Source organism: Megachile rotundata, chromosome 16, assembly GCF_050947335.1.
Source record: "Megachile rotundata isolate GNS110a chromosome 16, iyMegRotu1, whole genome shotgun sequence".
Lineage (NCBI taxonomy): Eukaryota > Metazoa > Arthropoda > Insecta > Hymenoptera > Megachilidae > Megachile > Megachile rotundata.
In genome coordinates, this window is record NC_134998.1 from 2,662,040 (window position 1) to 2,682,546 (window position 20,507).

Consider the following 20,507-nt stretch of genomic DNA (forward strand, 5'->3'; position numbering starts at 1 on the left):
ATGTACACTTTGATATTTACTACTTTCAATAATCTGTTAAAAATATTGTAAACAAGTTAGTTACTTTTTATTCACTACATATTTATACATATTAACTTTTGGTTACATGACTTTATCAATTCTGAAATATAATGCATGGAAATTGGCAGATTTTCAAACTTACAATTATACTCGTTTTTAAATTTTCGAGTTCATAAATTTATTCATTTTTGATGCATTTATACATTTTGAAATTTACGAATTACTAAATTTTTTAATTTGTGAACGATTGAATAAATTATTATTTTTGAATTTGCAGTTTTAAAATTATATAAATTAGAGATTCACGTTTTTGTAGTTTACGAAAATTTATATGTAGAAGGATCAAAATTGTGTAATGCTACGTGCGGAATTATCACGTATTGCATCATTCAACGCGAAATTGCCACGTGTTATATAGCCATATTTGAAACTTTTGCGTGTTATTTAGTCACGCACTGTACTTTTACTCGTAAAATTGTCACGCGTTATAACGCCACGCACAGTGTTTCCACTATTACAGTTATTATGTTTTGGATTATCACGGGTGAAAGTGCTACGCGTTATATCACCGTACGTGGAATTATTACGCGTTATATCACTGCGTATTGTTTATTCTATGCATTATATCGTCATGTGCTGTATTTCTGCTCTTGGAATTGTTACGTTTACAATTACCACGAATGAAAGCGCTACGCGTTATTTCACCGTATGTGGAATTACTACACGTTATATCACTGTGTATTGTTTTTTTCTATACATTATATCATTGCACCCTGTATTTCTACTCTTGTAATTGTTACGTATAGAATTGCCACGTATGTATAGGCCACGTATTATATCGCCACGCATTATATTGCCGCTCATGGAATTATTACGCATGGAGCTGCTAATAAAATTACAACGCATTATATTTACATATGTATAATTTTTACATAATTGGAACATTTTTTATTACTACATAATTTATCGCCACGCATTATATTGCCGCCCGTGGAATCACTACAAATGGAATTGCTAATAGAATTACGACGCGCTATATACATACATATCATTTCTACTCGTGTCATTAGCACATTTTAAATTCCTATGCGATATATCGCCGCGAGTAGAATTACTACGTATTATATTGCCACGTATTTTTTTGTACACATTATATTATTATATTATGCCCTGTATTTATATTCTTGGAATTTTTATGTGTGAACTGCTAATAGAATTACGACACATTATATTTATGTGGCCACACATTACATTGCCGCTGATGGAATTATTAAGCGTCGAACTATCACGTTTTACATGTATTATGAAACGTAATACGCGTTAAATCGATACATATATAATTACTACGTGTTTTATCACCACTCTTGGAATTACTACTCATTATATCACTATAATTCTACTTTCGCACGTAGCAATGCTATGGACGATCTTTATTGACTCTCATATTTTATTATTCGAGAAACAAATTAAAGTTCTTATCCTGTTAATTACATGTTTTTTATTAAACAAATTGTAATAAAAACTGATACATTTTTTATGAAGTTGATGACCCTAGAAATTCATATATTTAGTAAGTTATCTCATAAACATCTGTAATTATACTTGTTGAGAAACATATTCTAAGGGTAAAATCTTCAAAATGTTAAAATAATTATAACTGCGATATTTTATGATTTCATAATAGGTTATTTTAATTATTGTTTTTAATAAAATGTTATAAAATAAACAGTCGAAGACATGGAGACATGATCACTGACATGTATATTTATTACAAATTATTTACAAACTAAACGGTTCAATTAATAAAGTAAATAAACTGTTGTATTTTCTCTTTCACGATCGCCGTTTTTTCGTAAATCACCGAATATTCGCTTAGTTTCGTGACAGCGATTAAAGTGCATCGCCAATCGCCAAACAAGCGATCATCGATTGCGTCGCTTGCTGCGTGGAAAGAGCAAAGGGTTGAACAAGGGGGAGAGAAAAGAGGGAAACACGGCAGACGATGTTGCGCGGCTGAGTGGATTAGTGATCGAGTTAGCGATCAGACGAGCTGTTCTTTGTCTACGTTTAACGGCTGTTAAACATTTCTGACCGACGACCGTCTGTTGGACAAAAAATAAAGACGCAAAAAGAAGAAAAATAGTTGGTTTACGCCTTCGCAAATGCACGCTTTTATGAACACAGAAACGCTGGGTTATATATCTGAAATCTCTGGAGCTGATTCTTGAGGGTGAAACGCATGGTAGAAAATCCTCAAGGTCTTCCTTTGTATTTGTGCGGGCGGATCAATGTACTGAATATTTTTAGTTTGCCCTTGAATTTTTTTAATAGTTGATCCAATGAAAAATATTTATCGAGTTCTACAGCAGGAAAAATGTGAAGTATAAGTTAAGGTTCAATGTTGATATAATTTTCTGTGGTTTTGTGGTATATGATCGTTATGGAGATATTTATTTGATAAAAAAAATTGTATTTTTTCCTGTCATTCTTACTTATGAGTAAGATGATATTTTTCTAATTTTTCTGTTAAATATTAGAAGCCGTTAATACAACTTCATAATATAATCAAATTATTAAAATAAAAATTATATTCAGAATATTATATTATTATACTGTATAATGATAATACTATTGTAATATCCTAATTTATAATGTATATTTTTACAAGTTTTATGATAGTTATAATATTTATATTATAATTTTAAAATATATTTATTTACATACTATTTATTTCACAGTAAACATATGAAGCATTTAACGTCTATAGAAATCTATTTCGCAAATAATATTAAGTTAATAAAATCGGTTTTTCAACATAAGTTATTTTAAAAGTTCAATTGAAAGCTTTAATAATGGTGTTAAATTGCAATATTGTCTGAAGGTCACAGTCACCTTGCCACCAATCGACAGTGTTAACAACCCCAAAAAGGAGTACAGTTTTTCTTGTCACGTATCGCAATAAACAAGTCCATGCGAATCGTTCTTCCCCTTGATGCGATGTTTCTTATCTACATTTCGTAAGCTTATCCTCAGTCCCTCGTTCTCCGATTCATTCCGAATTGCGATAAGAAACAAATGACCGGTTGATAAGGGACAAAAAGGTATACCATGAACGCGCATGTTCCTGTATACAGGGTGTACAAGAATTAATAGTAAAAAAGCGATATATTCTATAGATTTAATCAAAATTAAATTACTGTATAATTATGCCTTTTCTCTGGTGTAAAAAATATTGTAATTTTAACGTAAACACTTGTCGGTCATATTTATATTAGGTGATATTTTCTGTAAAAATTAAAAAATTTTTTAATTTAAGAATTTCGAAATTGGAATTCTTAGAAATATGTGAATTTGAAGATTTGAAAATTTGATATTTCTGAAATTTGAGAATTTTAAATTTTGGCGACGAGGTATCGTAGAAATAATAGGCCTATTTGAAAATGCAGGAAGTTTCGGAATTAAAACATTTCATATTTTAAATATTTGAGAGTTCTGTATTTTGAAGTATAGGAATTTGAAAATTCAAGAAACACGTACAATCAAAATGCATGAAATTTTCATGCGGAGAATTACTCGTTATATCGCCACGCATTATATTGCCACGCATTTTAATTACTTTATATAAAATTTCCATGCATGGAGTTACTATGCGTTATATTGCCATGCATTGTTTTTCCACACGTAGAACTGTCACTTGTTATATTACTTTGTATCTTATTTCGTGTAGTAAAATCGTTACGCATAGAACTTTCTCGCGTTATATCGTCACGTATTAAATTATATTGTTTTTTACACATAGAATTTCAACTCTTTATATTGCCCTGCATTTTATTTCTAATCACAAAATTGCTCTAATCACAATTAATCATGAAATTGCTATGCGCTGAATTGTTTTACATTATATTTTGTTCCATGGAATTATAAAATTTTCATACATGGAGTTACCTCGCGTTATATTGTCAAGCATTGTTTATTGTTTTCCTGCGCGCTTTCCTAAGATTGTCACTTGTTATATTGCATCGTATTCTATTGATACACGTAGAATTATCGCACATTATATCACCATGCATGGAACTTCCACTCATTATATCGCCCCGCATTCTCCAGTCTCCGAATTGGCGCATGTGGATTGTACGTTATATCTCTACACATAGAATTTCCACTCGTCACACATTTTATCCCCAGTCTGGAAATTGCTACGCATCATATTGCCACGCACAATATTACCTCCGTCAGGAATTTCCCAACCGCATATTTTTATTATCTTTTCCGTTGTACGCACGTCACAACGAACTGACATGAAAAAAGTATCAAAATCCATATGGGCGTCACATATCGATAAGTTAATCATTTGTATGCACAGTATCCAAAGTGTCCTAAACGCGGTTCTTGGAAACACCCTGTATACACATACAGGAATCGTAAACAGAGGGCGGAAATGTGTTATGGTGCCATGGAGTACACCTCCTTCCCTCTTCGTTTTTCCATGTTTCCCCGCTTTCCTCGATCGACCGACTCGCATTTCGGTCCGGTAGGTTAGGTTAGGGTCGCCACGGTTTGTCGGGCGCGGTTAGGCGGTGAGGGGCAGAGAAGGAAACCGGCTCCCACCGTTCCACGATTCGCTTCGCACTTCAGTTGCCTCGCGTACGTCGAACCGTGAACATCTATCCTGTCTCGGTCCTTCCAGTCGTCGGACACGTTGCGCGCTCGTCTCGTTTTAAAATCGCGTTCCCTTGCTCCCGAATAGTCGTGTGTCGCAAATTCTCGACCCTTCTTTACCGACTGCGAGAACAGTGACGTATTCGCGAGTGAATTTTCGGAAATGGTGTAAAGATGTTCTATGTGAGTGGTTCGGTGTTGATATTCGACGAATGATCGAGTCCCATGACTCGCAGAAGAACTTTGCGATCGTTGCTCTGTGGCATGTGTTGACTTGATGGTTTTCGAAGGCGTCGAGATGCGGAACCCGGGGTTCCTTCTCGAAGACGCCCGACACGGATACATTCAGTACATCAGGTAAGATTTCTGGCCATTTCACGGTCCTCTCGAAAACACGGCGTTGGTAGTACTTAACCTAACACCGAACATTCAAAAATTTGTAAATACAAATTACTTGGACTATGTACTCTACAAGGTACATTCGGAAAATATTGTTTAATTCACTGTTTTGTTACGATGTCATATTTTTAACGAAAACCGCACTTTATGAAATACAGCGATGACAATTTATTTCAAAATTTAGTGAAGTAAGACAGTTGACGACAAAAACGTTGTGTTAAAAACGTCAGTGTTTTGTACACGCTTCCAGCCTCATTTTTAACGAGACATAGCTCCATCGAATTTTCTGTCACTCGTTATTTAAACATTTGACAGTTACAAGGTGGTTTGTAATAACGACGTTGTTTTAAAAATGTAATGTGTTATGTTAGGTTAGGTATCAACCTCATATTTTTAAGAAGGATTTTAGAAAATTGTGCGTTGCCAATTTCTTTTTGTTCTGATCGTTGGGAATCATGTGAGCGGAAAAGTCACTTTGTAAACGTTGTGTGTCGATGTGAATAGAATAATGTGTCATAAAGCAGACGTGAAGTATGTATTGTTCTCGGTAAAAATCGATATTTCATTCGATATCGATGTTTCTTAGTTTTAGATTCGTTTCGAATGAATTTCCGGATAGAATAGTGTTTCTGTGCGAGAATGTTTTTCAATTCTCTAACCGAATTCGAGCATAGTCACGTGGTAGTAGCGCAATTTTCAAAGATGATTACAAATTTTATTGGACGGCTTGTAATTAACGGTGATATTAGTCATTTAAATTTGTCCGCAATGAATGATTCACCTGTTGATGTTTTCCTTGAAGTAACAGTAAATAAACAAAAAAGATGGGTTAGGTTCACTTACACGAGATATGAGATAAGATGTTCAGATATTTTAAGGTTATACTGATGAGTATGTTGATATAAAATATCATATGTGTTTTGTACATGTAATGATGTATTAAATTTCTTTTTTTTTAAAGAATTGGCACATTGTAAAACCGGTTTATTTTTGAAGATGAATGAGATAATATGGAAAGATGATTACTCCGTGTAGAGACAGTGGAGTTCAGAGTTTGAAATACGCATCACGTTTCGTTTTTCTTTTAGTAGCAGATTTATTTTTGGAAATGGCATGAAAATTGCAGATGCCGGTCCAAGCGATTCTCTTACGAGCTTTTACAGAGGTTCTCCTCTCCATTATACGTTTAAGAATCATCTCACGTACATATTCGTGAGATCTATTTTTTTCAAGATATTTTGCAGTTGAAACAAACAATGGAGACCGTGTAGTCTGTTTTTTAAAATGCTTTCGTGTTTTTATGGAAACCAGAAATAAACCGTTTGAATGATATGAATAATAAACAGTGTTATTATAATAAAATGAATCATTCGCAAAATTTTCCATTTTTTAAGTTATAATTATTTTTGTTACAAACAGTTTGTAACTTTATAATGAAAATCATTTTTATATGGATTGTCAAATAAATTAGTATTAGATATACGTGAAGTTTAGTTAATTTTTAACATTCTGGTGATTATTTTAATTTCAAATCCCCAAACTTTGATATTCAAAGATATTGAAATTAAAAAATTTAAGTTACAATAAATTTGACGATTTCATTACTATTGTATGAAAGTAAAGAAGTTTGTAAAATGAACAGTAACTTTTTCATACCCTTAATGTTGATATTTCTTAGAAATAAAATTTTTCAATTTTTCATAAAAGTTATATAACGGATAAAATTTAATATTTCTTAAACTTTTAATATTTTTTAAATCTACCCTTTCTCCATATTAGAAAACTAACAGTTAATTACAATTTGACAATAAATTAATTTTACAATTCTGAAGCAAAAAGTGAAAAACACTTTACAACACACTGATACATTTTAAATACATTTGATATCCATAAACTGTTAATGAAAAAATATTTCTTACACCTAGTAGAGAAACAGATGTAGTTCAATATACAGGGTGTTTCGTGTTTTAATGGTGGTGTTTACCAGCAAGGTGGTTACTTTTCATGTCAGCTGACTTGAAGCAGCAGCTGCATCGCTTTTGTAGCATCGCTGACTGAAAGGGGACCCTCGAAAGCAATTATTTTTCAAAGAAGAGAGCTGTCGAGGTGGCTAGCTTTTTGTGCAAGCTTTCAATTTCTCACGGTAGCTGCTTTAAATCTTTCTCTCGTACCGCAATTGTATCTTACGTTAGTTTGATAATTCAATATTTCATTTATTTATCTTCTTCCTTTCTTTGTTCTACATTCTATCTCAAACTTTTTATTTTATCTGTCGAACCAGGAGTGTACGTTTTAATTAAGATTTACTTACCAGTAAATTTTAATGAGAATATTTCTTTAAACTATAGTACAATAAAAGTAGAAATTTTTGTTATAAAATTATATTTTAGCTTTGGGTGATTTTGTGGTATATCACAAATTTTACACTTTTAGCTTTTTCTTTTGATAATTTTTGGTGTTACAGTTTTGCAAAATCTTTTTGTGAACGAATTTCATCTTTTCTTCAGGTGAAAACAACAATGCTTAAAAATTATTAATTATTGCTGATAATTTATGATAATAATTATATAATATGGCAAAGTTAATAATAATATTAAAATATTATTAATAATATTTATCTTGTAATAATATTAAAGTATTAATATTAAGATAATAATTATTTTATACTAATTATGCACTAAAATTTTATACTAATTTTATACTGACTGATTATCTTATTGTAATATTTATATGACTTAATTGCAGTACTGATAATTACATTACGTACATTACTGAATAATTATAAATAATTTTTAAACGTTGAAAACAATTGCTACATCATTCTTTGATTAACGTATTATCATTGTCTTAATTAATAAATTGCAGTATTGACATTTCTTGAAGTTTTGTAAAATGATAATATTTAAAGAATTATGCTAATTTCCATTATTAACGATAATTTAATAAATTTTTTAAAATTAAATTATATGTATTATTTCAAATAATAACTGTAATTTTTAAGTATTTAAAAATGTTGAAATATTAACATAATTTTTATTTTTACCTCAAGTGAAAGTATTCTATCTTTCTTTATCAATAATCCTAAATATTTTAACACTAAACTACTAAAATTGACCTGTTCAGAATTTTTTTATTTCGAATTATAAATTTTAAGAAAATGGTATTCTTGAAATCTGAAATTCTCGGAATTTGAGACAAAGAATTAATATATATTTTATAATCATTTGTTTATTTGCCTATTTTGTTTTTAATTTCAAATTAAATGTGCATGATAGGTAGGTTTAGTGTTAAGGTACATTTTTTGTTTATTTAATTTATTACGTTTCAGAATGATTTGGCATGTTAGAAAATAGGTGTAATTTTTCATAAATATTAGAAATCAGCTGAGTTGGTTAATCGGACGAAATAGTTACACAATGGCTTACATTACTCACTGCTATTTATTATTACCTTCGAAAGTAAATGTCTTGTTAAACTCTTGAGTATATTCGCTTATAAGTTTCACTGGTTTCAACATCGTCCCAACACAAAGTCGATCATCGTTACTGGCCAATTGTACAGCAATGCGGTTAACTGTTGCCTGGATACAGAAATCACAACACGAAATACCCGATTAGCTAATCAATTACATACATCAAATTTCGTACTACTTTCGTTACTTGTTTATTCTATTAAAATATAAGAAATATCGGTAATAAAATTAAAAATGTACATTTTTAAAGAATTGTTTTAAAAAAAAGTTTGCAATTTTTGGAAAAAATCTTCTAATTTTTATTTATATTAGTATTTTATGGAGACAACATTTTTTTGAATTATTACTTTTTATTTAATTTATTAAATACTCTAATTCAATTACGCAAAAATAAATTGATTTAATTTAATTTCAATTTAATGATTAAAGAACAATTCCTTATTATTTCAGTTTAATTATGAACGAATAATTTGATTGCGATTTAATTATGAAGAGATAATCTCATTTGACTTAATTATGAGAAGATAATTTGATTTTTTTTAATAATGAATATGTGATTTGAGTTAATTTAATAGTAAAATATTCGTTTGATCAGAAGGACCATATTAATTTCATATTGAAATTTTATTTTTGTGTAATATTTCATGCAATATTTAAATATTTATCTTAAATGTATAAATAGTATAATATAATATATAACATATCAATCAATAAGGGTAATAAGTATGAGAATATCCTAGTATTTATTTAAAATTTGCAGACAATATAACAAATTACATAACAGTGATAATATTTGCGTTTATCAGTTTATATATCAACTACCCATAAAAACAAAATAACTTGAAAAATCTTATCGAAAGTTATAACACGGAAGGAATTAATTATAATTGAGCATAATGTTAATAATTCATGCATTTATATAATTTCATTTAATTCATTTTCAGTCGTAATTTTTTATACAATTCATTCTGTCCGTTATTAAGCACGAATAGAATTTAATTACAGAGCAAGGCAATAAATTATTAAATATTACGTTCGAACCATAATAAAAGGAGTGTGCAATTATATTTCGTTACGGTGTGATTGCGATTTTTCGCGTAATAGATTGTATAACAAGGAATTTCCCGGTACTAATGATACCAACCAAATTGATAAAAATAACCAGATTAGAAAGAAATCGGAATAATACGGTATAACAACGTTTCGTAATATCGTGCTCGTTTATACTTCCTGGTTAGACGGCCTGGCGCCACACAGGCTCGATATTGTCATCAGTCTTGAATTCATTTCGGATGTCATTATTTCTCCTTCGTTGGACGAACGGAGTCACGCACGCGAAACATTGTAACCAGTGGGTCTACAGGCCAGATGCCTCACACGAATTCGAATGTGTATTTAAAATTTAGTGTAACCACTGTAAACATATAGGTAGAACAAGAATAAGATAAGGTGAAGTAGGGTAAGTTCGTCAACGGGGCAAGTGCGTGTACAGGCTAATTTTATTACAATATGAGCGAAATTTCTCCATTTAATATGTTAGTTTCCTTATTTTGTTTCACTATATCCCCTTTTATATTTCAGCTAAGAGTACTTGTTTGCAGTATAGAGTACTTGCATATTGCAGTAAAAAGCATTTTATAGCAGATTTCTTAATAATTCTGCTCTTGCCCCATTGCACATGAAATTAAGTTTCAAAGTATTTAACTTCAAGATACGCTCTTACCCCATTTTCGGGGAAAGTGCAGAGTAGGTGACATTTTAAACAATTTCCTATCAAAATCAAAATGTACAAGGAAAATTAAGGTTCCAGTTAATATGAATTAAATAGTAGTAATTGTGCAAAGCGTTTGATGTCGACAGCGTTAAGTATTTACATAGCAGACTGAAAATACTCACGTTTAAATACAAACTTTACCTAACAATAATTGTTCAGAAATCAATTAACGGCATATGAAGAAGTATAAAATGTCTAAAATATTGTAAAAGATTGTAAAAATAATGATATTTTTAATAAAAATGCTGATTGCCTCTCTTCACAGGAGGTGATGTTAAATTATATATCTAACAAACATTGCAACAAACAACAAATTCCAAAAACACGTATCCTCTATTTTTGTCTATAGTTTACGTACACGAAGTTGCAAAAAAATAGATCAACATTTAGTGCAAAAATTTAAACAAAAATTATAAATTTTCAAAATATTATTTAAACAAATACAGTTTATTGAAATTTTTTTACGCACAAAAATTCCCTATTTAAAGGCGAACAATTTACGAAAAAAAGAATCCAATTATCTTCTTTAATTCCGGAGATATTCCCAAAAATATGATTCCAACCCCCAACTTCGAGGGCTATTTTCACCCCTTCAATGTGAACGTTGGCCGATAAAAAAAAATACGTGTTAAATATTTTCTTGAGAACTCTCTTTCACATAAGTTTCATTAGAATCGGTGTGTCGCGGTTCGATATGTTTCCTTGTCAGACAATAAGTGACGGTAAATAAGCGCGATGCGTATGCTGCAAAGGTCAGGACGATTCTGCCGAATTTTCCAACAACTCTTACAAGGAAGAAAATAGCCACATGGCCCTAAAAGGGCAAACAAGGGCCTACGCGTACAAACGCTCGGGTAAGCCTAGGTCTTCAAGGACCTTCAAAACTTTCGACACGATTTATGGCTTTACTGCCACAGTTCCATTAAAATGAAGCTATTATTAAAAGTATGCTATGTATAACTTTCATTTGTTTTAGTAATACCCAACAATTATATCTTAAGTATAATATCTATATACTATCTTCTTTCCTTTAATTCTGATGGAAAAATAATTCAGGTTTCTGGGATAGGTTCTTCCTTTTCATTAGTAGTATCACAGAAAAATGGATATGATTGAAAGTGTGTTAGGTGCAGCTTTCGTTTATGTTATTACTATCAAGTATAATTTGAAGCAACATGAATTTCAACAATTGTATTTGATTAACTTAGAAACGGTTGAAAGTACAATTACTGTAATTGTAGTTGTGGGCGGTGCACGAAGCTGTTTATGAAAAGAAATCATCCTACGATTAAAAATTACTTTTTCATGCAGAATTCGTTATTAGTTCAAATTAATTGTTTGTATTGAAACATCCTGTAGATGCGTAAGATTATGCAATACGAATGTAACGGACATACAGTTTCTACTTTCTGCATTTGTTTTACAATTTTTTGTAATATAGTTCATTGACCGAACACGAAAAGCTCTTTCATTTTCAAATCATTAATAAAAACAAGTAAATAAAAATAAAAAATTAGAAAGAAATTGTTGAAACATACTTTTCTTAAAGATAAGTCGTTCTAAAAAATGAAAAATAATCTTTTTCAAATATTAATTTTTACAATATTTTAATTAAGAAAAACTAAAAGAGAGTACAACTTATTTAATGATTTAAAAATTTGGGAAATTTTATAACTTCAGTATCTTGGTGTTTAAAACTGTTAAAACAGGGACAACCTGTATATTTATGATAATTCTTCTAAAGAAGAAAAATGAACATAAAAGATCAAAATCGACAATTTAATTTTCAATCAACCATTACTGTATTAACACGTTAACGCCGACATGACCCACCGGTGGCCCATGGGACGGACCGCTAATTGCAGCGCCGCCGCACGGAACGGATCGCAAATATCCGCGCCGGCGTCAACATGTTAAATTGTCCCAATAATTGATTCTAAAGAAGAAGAAGAAATAGGAAAGATCAAAATCATCAATTTGATTTTCAACCTATCACTATATTAAGTTGTCTCATACACGTCTGCATCTGTCAGAATCTGAAATTGAACATGACGCAAGAAAAATTTATTCTGAAAGTTTAATTTATTCACCCCTAAGAAAATTCTGGTTGTCCTCTTTTTTGGGACACCCTGTATCGAAGGAATAGCCACAAGAAGCAGTGCAATGTGCCAGCTTCCAAGCACCAAAGAACCTGGATCTCGTCTCGCGATTTAAAATTGGGAGAAGCTGTGAGCAGGTAGAAAGAAGCGGGTTCCGAACATCTGTCGGATCTTCGTTTCGTGAAACAGGGAACCGGTTCGGCCTTCAGTTGGTTTCCATGAGACGCGAAAGTCTTAACCCAACTGAAGGGTAGCACGTGTGCACTGGAGTGCAGCTTTGGGCTTAATGTTGAACAAGGACAAGTATACAAAGAGGAGCGTTCTATTTATTATCGATTTTTGGGGGTTCAACGTTTAAAGATATTCGAATCTTCAAATTTATGAATTTCCAAAGATTCATTCAACATTTTTTAATTATGATATTTGAGTATTTCTAAATTTGCAAATTGTCAGTTACTTAAATTTGAAGACTCAATTTTTGTACTTTTCAAATTTTTCAATTTTTTAATTGTGAAACTTAAATATTTCTATATTTGCTGTATGTGAAATCACATTTAAAAATTCTCAAAGTGCGAATTTTCACATTTTTAAACTTAAAAAATTTATAATTGTGAAATTTGAGTATTTACAAATTTGCAAATTATCAGTTACTTAAATTTGAAGACATAATTTTTGTACTTTGCAAATTTATAAATTTTGTAATTGTGCAATTTGAGTATTTATGAGTTTGCAAATTGTTCGTTATCTATAATTATATAAGATCTACCTAAATAAGGTAGTGAAATGTGCTCTTGACTCAAATGAATACTCAATATGTCAGTCGTTAGTATATCTAAAAAAGTATCCCATGCCAAGTTTCAACCCCCCATATTCCTGATAAAACGATTCACGTATTAATACATCTGTCCCATCTAACAGAGATCATACTTTTTACATCACCATTAAACTTCATCGCATATTTCTTTTGAATTTTATTTGTTTGCTGTTTCTCGCGTAGTTAATTATGTACTGGATTGCTTTATTAACACATTGACTGTCACACTGAAACAATTAAAAATTGCATTAAGTAGTGTTTTAATTTTTAGTAAATTTTACCAGATATTTTCACAATATCTTATTACATTTATTTTCCATAGATCCATGTAATTAATGCGAGAATAAAAAGAAATGAAAGTGAACATAGTTTTAATAATACTCATGTTAGATCAGTTTAGCAACTTAAGTATCACCCATATATGGATGGCAGTCACCATGTTAAATAAATATTGTTCATTCTTGATGTATATTTATTACGTCACTTTAACCTCCTCACCTACAACAAACGATATATTAGTTAAAGAAATAAAATGCGTTCAAAATTCATTAATTTTATCAGGAATTGTCAAGCGTACATATGTCGTATTTTTGTTCAAAGAAAACTTGCGATGAGCCACGTGCACCTGTCTAGACGCTGGCATTTCTTTGTTGTCAGGACGCATCCGGCGCACCATTTTTCCTCTTGCTTTTCCCCCATAGAATCGAAAGGCTATGCACAGTGGCCAGAATCGTCCCCATCAGCCTTGTGCCGCGTTCACCGTTTCCGCTCTAGTTGGCCGGCTTCCAGAGACTCGCTGATCCGTTCTTTCTTTCTTTCTTCTTCGAGTAGGACTCTTCATTTTCGCTGGGTACACGTCGCTTTTCCTGTTCATCGCTCGCGTTACGTCATTGACGCAGTGAAAGCGACGCTTCAGAGACAGCTAGACTCGAGGCCCATGGAAACGCGTCTAAAGCCGATGTTCCACACCCGTCCATTTACGCCGAGTCCCACGTGGATTTGTTTTACGCGAATGGAAAACGCGTGAATGAATTCTACGAAAGAGTAAATACTTGTGAAAGGTGTATGACATTCTAATATATTGGTAATAATGAAACACAAAGTAACGTATAGTAACTGTACGAAGGATCGAAGGTTTCTAACCTATCAGTCTTTTTTACGATCACTTATACACTATTATAATAATGTCAAATATTAAATTGCAATAGTGTGAAGAAATAAACTGTACACTATTATTCTTTTAATATCGTACGCACACGTTTTCATTCGAGACGAATCATAATACGACTGACTCGCGAACCTTCCTTTATTCCCGGCGTTCTCTGACGACGGTTAAAAGTCACGTGACCATTTGAATCTTACGAAAGATGGTATGTATAACACACCGAACACGTTGATATTTATAATGAATGTTTATTATAATTAATTATACTGATATTAAATAAAAATATAAAAGGTTAAGGTGGAAATAATTGCAAGATATACTCGTAGTGAGTTTATTCGGTTGATGTATAAAGACGCGTGGCTTTTTGTTGTGAGTGAATGTTTTAGTGACGCGATCATAACAAAACTGTCACTATGCGGAGTGTGACGCGGTGCAACCATAGGTTCACAAAATGCTAGAAGCTTGTAGTCTGACAGTACATAAAATATATAAACGAAGTATATAAATTAACAGAAGGAATTATTTATTTAGCATTGACTGATACATTAAATAGTAACTGCATATTATTTATACTTTAAATAGTAATTGTTTACGATCATTTATATCATAAATAGTGGCTGTATATATCACTTAGCATTGCATAATTATAGACAATTATGTTGTTCAGTATTCAGCACTGTTTGAATGTAATTATATTTAGTAATGAAAGGGTTAATGATAAAAAATCGATAAAGTTGTCACGTGGCAGCAAGGGAGCGTAACATCAGACTCGCTAATACTCCTGCAACGTGTACCGGTACGTGACACACTTTGACGAGCTTATGCGAATCGCATTTTACTTGAAAGGCTCTACCGTTGTAGACTGATGACAATTGCAGATGCGATCTCAAATGGATGTGCAACGATGCACGACGTCGAGACGGTTTCATCGAACAGACAGACTTTGGAGTAATTAATTACATTCTTCCTTTAATTTACGACTGCTTAACAGTTACAGACTACGACACGAAATAATCTTTAATTTATTATTAAGTAATACTCAGTTATTCACTGGGTTCCTCATTGAAAATTTAAGTTCAGCTTTATGAAATAAGGTTGAAAACTATGTTTTGACCAAGTACTTTTCGATTAACGATTAAAAAGTAATTTAATTATACAAATTATAATTGCAATTATCAATTAATTATAAGAATTAATTAAATTTTATTAAAGATTAAAAATGAAAATATCATTTTTAATAGAATCCATAAATAAAGATTAAAATTTATTTTCTTTTTTAGTTGTGAGAAAGCAAAAACAAAATGTTGATTTTTATTTATAATTTCTTCGATATATGATAATTATAATTGAACTGCTAATTAAATGTTACGTTGGTAACCTAACATTTTAATTAACAGTAACATTTGTTTATAAATTTATACACAACGTATTAATTTAATTGTGTTTTAATTTGTTGAATAAGATAACGATTATGCATAATGTCAGTTTACTATTTATTGTTGTTCCTAATAATAGAGATGATTCAATTACAAGAATCTATTAAATACTACAACTACGACGGGGTTAAGAATAGGCAGCTGAGACGTCGTGACAAAAATAACAATAGAAATGATATGTAATTAAAATGTGACTTAACTGGTAGCGAAAATTCAGTTTATAATTATGAAATTAAATTTAAAATTTCTTTAATTAGGAATTATAATCAAATTATGAGTTTAGACGATTTATAATTAATAATTAAAATTCTTATGTAACGAAATTTAATTAGAAAATATATATCAATCTTTGACCAGAAATTAATGCAATCTTCAATTTTTATTTAATCAAAAATTGATTTTCTATTGGTAACGATAAGAATTTTTAAGTAATGATCGAAACTTAATTGTTAATTTAAAAAATCCTTAATTAAAATAAACTATTAATACTTAATTTAATAGGTGAAAATTAAAAATTTAATTTTCAATTGGAAAATTGTTTAATTGTTAACTACTATTCAATTATTAATTTAGAAGTATTTATTTATCAATTATAATTATTTTTATTTCAGTACTAATCATTTCTATGATTAGGTTGATATTCTTTTTAATGCAAACTACATTACTTTTTAAGTTCTAATTATATGATTATTTAACATTTAATTGTAAATGAATTTCATATGCTTTCTTAATATTTTACCTTTAAAATACGTAAATAAATAAGCGTCTTTCTATTTCTGCAGGATATTTGAAAAAAAATTATATTTAATATGTCCAAAGTGCATGAGGTTGTTAAGTAAAATTGATTTGCAATAAAATATTAAAATTTTACTTTTTCTTGCATTTTATATGTAAATTCCTTTTGTAAAATAAACAGTAAGATATTTAAATCAGTCTTTTCTGTATACAATAGAAATACAGAAATACTGCAATCCCCGAATAATAATCTAACTATATTTCTTTTTGAAATTTTGAAAGTATAGAAATGTAAAAATTTGAAAAGTTGGGAATTTGATAATTTATTAATTTAAAGACCACAGAATTGGAAAATTGTAGAATAGGATATTTAAGAATTTCCATATTTAAGAAATATGGAAGTTTAGGATTTTAATGATATAGAAATTGAGAAACTTAGAAATTTGAAAATTTGAAAATTCGATAACTTGAAAATGTAGCAATTTCAGGATTTGACAATTTGAGATATTGAAAACTTGAAACTGTAGCAATTTCAGGATTTGACAATTTGAGATATTGAAAACTTGAAACTGTAGCAATTTCAGAATTTGACAATTTGCGATATTGAAAACTTGAAAATATGGGAATTCGAATATCTGGGGATTTGAGGATTTGCAAATTCTACAATAAATGATACACGTCCTTGTAAAATAAGCAATCAACCTCGCCTGTACACAACAACAAAAACAAAAGTGCTTCAGTGTCCAAATATAAATATACCTGAATTTCTTTTCGCATAAAGGAGCCCGTATAAATAAAGTAAAATTAGCAGAAATTTGATTGTCAGGAATTGTTCGACGAATTCCTCCGGTTGGAAAGCGCGACAACGGGAGACACCGCGATCTTCTCAGGGCTAATAATACAGCTCGCTGCGTTGAAAACGCGCCCACGCGTCGCAGCTTCACAGTTCTAGAATCTCGAGATGATTTTAGTATCTTATCGGACCTCGAACTAATCGCGCGTCGGTTCTTAATTTCGTCCTGAAAAAAGAATTTCCAAACTTCTTCACCCGCAGTCGCTCTCTAAAAAAATACTAAATCAATAGTAACATAAATAATTAATCAAAATAATTAAAATTTCATTATACTTTTTGAAAATAGTACCTCGTGAGCCTATTATTCTTTCAATTTAAATTCGCGACATTTCTCATCATTGGTCCTAAAAAAATACTAAATAACTGCAGTAAAAATAATTAATAAAAATAAACTGCCATTTTCGAATTTTTTAAGTAAATGTGTTAAATAAAATTTTTTGAAAATAAAGCCTCGAAAGCATATTATACTTCTGAAACTTTTCTTTAAATTTGCAGACTTTCTCACGCATAAATATCTCCTAAAAACTACTAAATTAACAGGAATACAATTAATGAAAATTAACGAATCATTAATTTTTTGAAAATAGTATCTTGAAAGTTTATTATCCGTTTTAGTTCAATTTGCAGACTTCCTCGTTCGCAAATAGTTCCTAAAAAAGTACGACATATCACTAACACAATTAATAGAAATCATTAAACTTTCAGTTTTTTGGAAATTCCGAGAGTTTATTTTGATTTAAAGATTGTGATTTTGAGTGGAAAATTTCCTATTACGTGAAAAGTGTATACTGGGATCAGATACCGTGAAAGTGTCTTAGAAATTGGTCGTTATTTGTTGAGAGTTTTTTCTAAGGGTGCATCATTACGGAGAAGTCTGAAGAAGACACCCCTGCGACTACGAGTGCAGGGGTACCAACTATTTGTGTGAATGGCTACGTCGATAGGTACATACCCTTGAATAAAAATAATTTTCTGAAGTTGCTTAGTTGTTTACGGATGTAAATCGTGTATGCGAGGTAAATGCGAGTGTAATAACACGAAAGAACAGAAATACACTATTTGGCCAGACATTGAATTTCCTGGATTTGACACGAGCTGAATATTTTCCGTTCGTGAAATTGAAAGTGACATTAGATATTTTAGAATAATTTAGAAATAGATAATTTACAATTTCGGAAATTGGGCAATTTTTGAATTCGAAGACATTTTGAAAATTTGAACATTTGAGGAATTGAAAATTTGACAACTTGAAGATAAAATAAAATTGGAGAATTTGGAAATTATCAGAAATTGAAAAATTTAGAAATTTGTGAATTTACAAAATTCGACACTCTAATTACAAAATTTAGAAATTTGGGAATTTGGAAATTCAAGAATTTACAAAAGCTACAAATTTGAATATTTAATTTTAAATTCTAAGGGCTTGAAAATTTGAGGAATTTGGAAACTTGTAATATTGCGAAATTGACAGTTTGCAATATTAACAAATTCTAAATTTGGAAAATTCAGAAATTTGTAATTAAAATTAAAAAAGAAACATCTGTTTAGAAATTCAGTAATTTACTAAAAAATTAAAAATAGAACAAGTTTACGCTAGAATAGAAAATTAAATAAACGGTAAAGTATAAATTAATAAACATTAATACATTATCTCGATGAATTTAGTTCTTTATCTGATCAACACAGATTTCAGGAAACGTACCTTATTAAATTTTTTAATTTATGAAAGAAAACTTGTAAACGGGTTAAATGATCCGTTTAATAGTTTTAATGAATTTCTAATCTGAAGCGATTACGTGAATATGTTATAATGCGTTTAATACAGGGTTACGTGGTAATAAAGAGTTAAAGAGTATGTTAATGATTGAATTATAGAGGAAGAGCAGAGACGCATATAATTAATTCTGATGCATAAAAGTTGAAGTTTCTAAATTAGTTTCAATGTTTAACAATAAATAGTTCAAATGATCGTTTAACAAGTTTTTTTAATTCAATCCTTAAGTCTTCATCAGAATAACATACCTCACACACTGGGACGTTTAAGACCCATTATTTATTATTTTATCTTGAAAAAAATCATAATTAACCTTTGAAAGTTGTTTTAACAAATATCACATCTGATTTCAATTTAAACGTTCAATATGGAAACAAATTCAAAAGCGTCAAACATTGACAAAATATCGGTTTTCATAGAAATATTCAAAACTTTTTCTGATTTTAATCCTTAACTGCAATTTGTTCGTGTCGGTAAGGTGAAGTGGGGTAAGTGCAGACTGGTTTTTGTAAAGTTGTTATTTAAACGTAAGTATTTTCAGTCTGCTATGTAAATACTTAACACTGTCGATATCGAACACTTTGCATAATTACTACTATTTAATTAATATTAACTAGGATCTTAATTTTCCTTGTACATTTTGATTTTGATAAGAAATTGTTTAAAATGTCAACTACTCTGCACTTTCCCCGAAAATGGGGTAAGAGCGTAACTTGAAGTTAAATACTTTGAAACTTTATTGCATGTGCAATGGGACAAGAGCATTGCACAAGAGCTTTAACAAATCTACTATAAAATGCTTTTTACTATATTATGCAAGTACTCTTTACTGCAAACAAGTACTCTTAGCTGAAATATAAAAAGGGATATTTCGCTTATATTGCAATAAAAATAGCCTATATACGCTCTTGCCCCGTTTACGAACTTACCTCGCTTCACCTTAAAAATTTTATTGTACCCAAATCCATTTGCCTCACTTTTAAGATTAATGAATTATTGTAATAGTTAAATAAACGGATAACATTTTAATTGTTAAATTATTCCTTTTCTTATTTTCTTTGAATCATTTTGATTCGAGTCTTCATATTCAGATTTTGACTCCAAGATTTATCGTTTATTACCAATTTTCACGAGTTCTATTTCTAAACATAAAAGAATAATAAAATTCCTTGGAAATGAAGATTTTATTTGAGTATCGTTATTACCCAGTAAGGTATTGTTATTGTCTTACTATTATGTACCAGCTTTCAGATTCATCACAGTTAGAATTTTCGTTGCAATCATTCTTAACCATATTTCCTTTTAC

At 30.3% G+C, this 20,507-nt stretch overlaps 1 protein-coding gene across 3 annotated transcripts in view; it reads left to right on the forward strand.

Annotated features, from left to right (window-relative positions):
• Positions 1–20,507, forward strand: part of ssh (Protein phosphatase Slingshot) — a 163,079-nt gene that overhangs the window by 42,166 nt on the left and 100,406 nt on the right. Inside the window, exon 1 of one of the 3 annotated variants that reach the window (XM_076541163.1) lies at positions 18,007–18,371. The exons of the other annotated variants lie outside the window; for them this stretch is intronic. The gene's annotated coding sequence lies outside the window, so the exon portion shown is untranslated. Of the gene's footprint in view, positions 1–18,006; positions 18,372–20,507 lie in introns of those variants that run through there. 3 annotated transcript variants of the gene reach the window in all.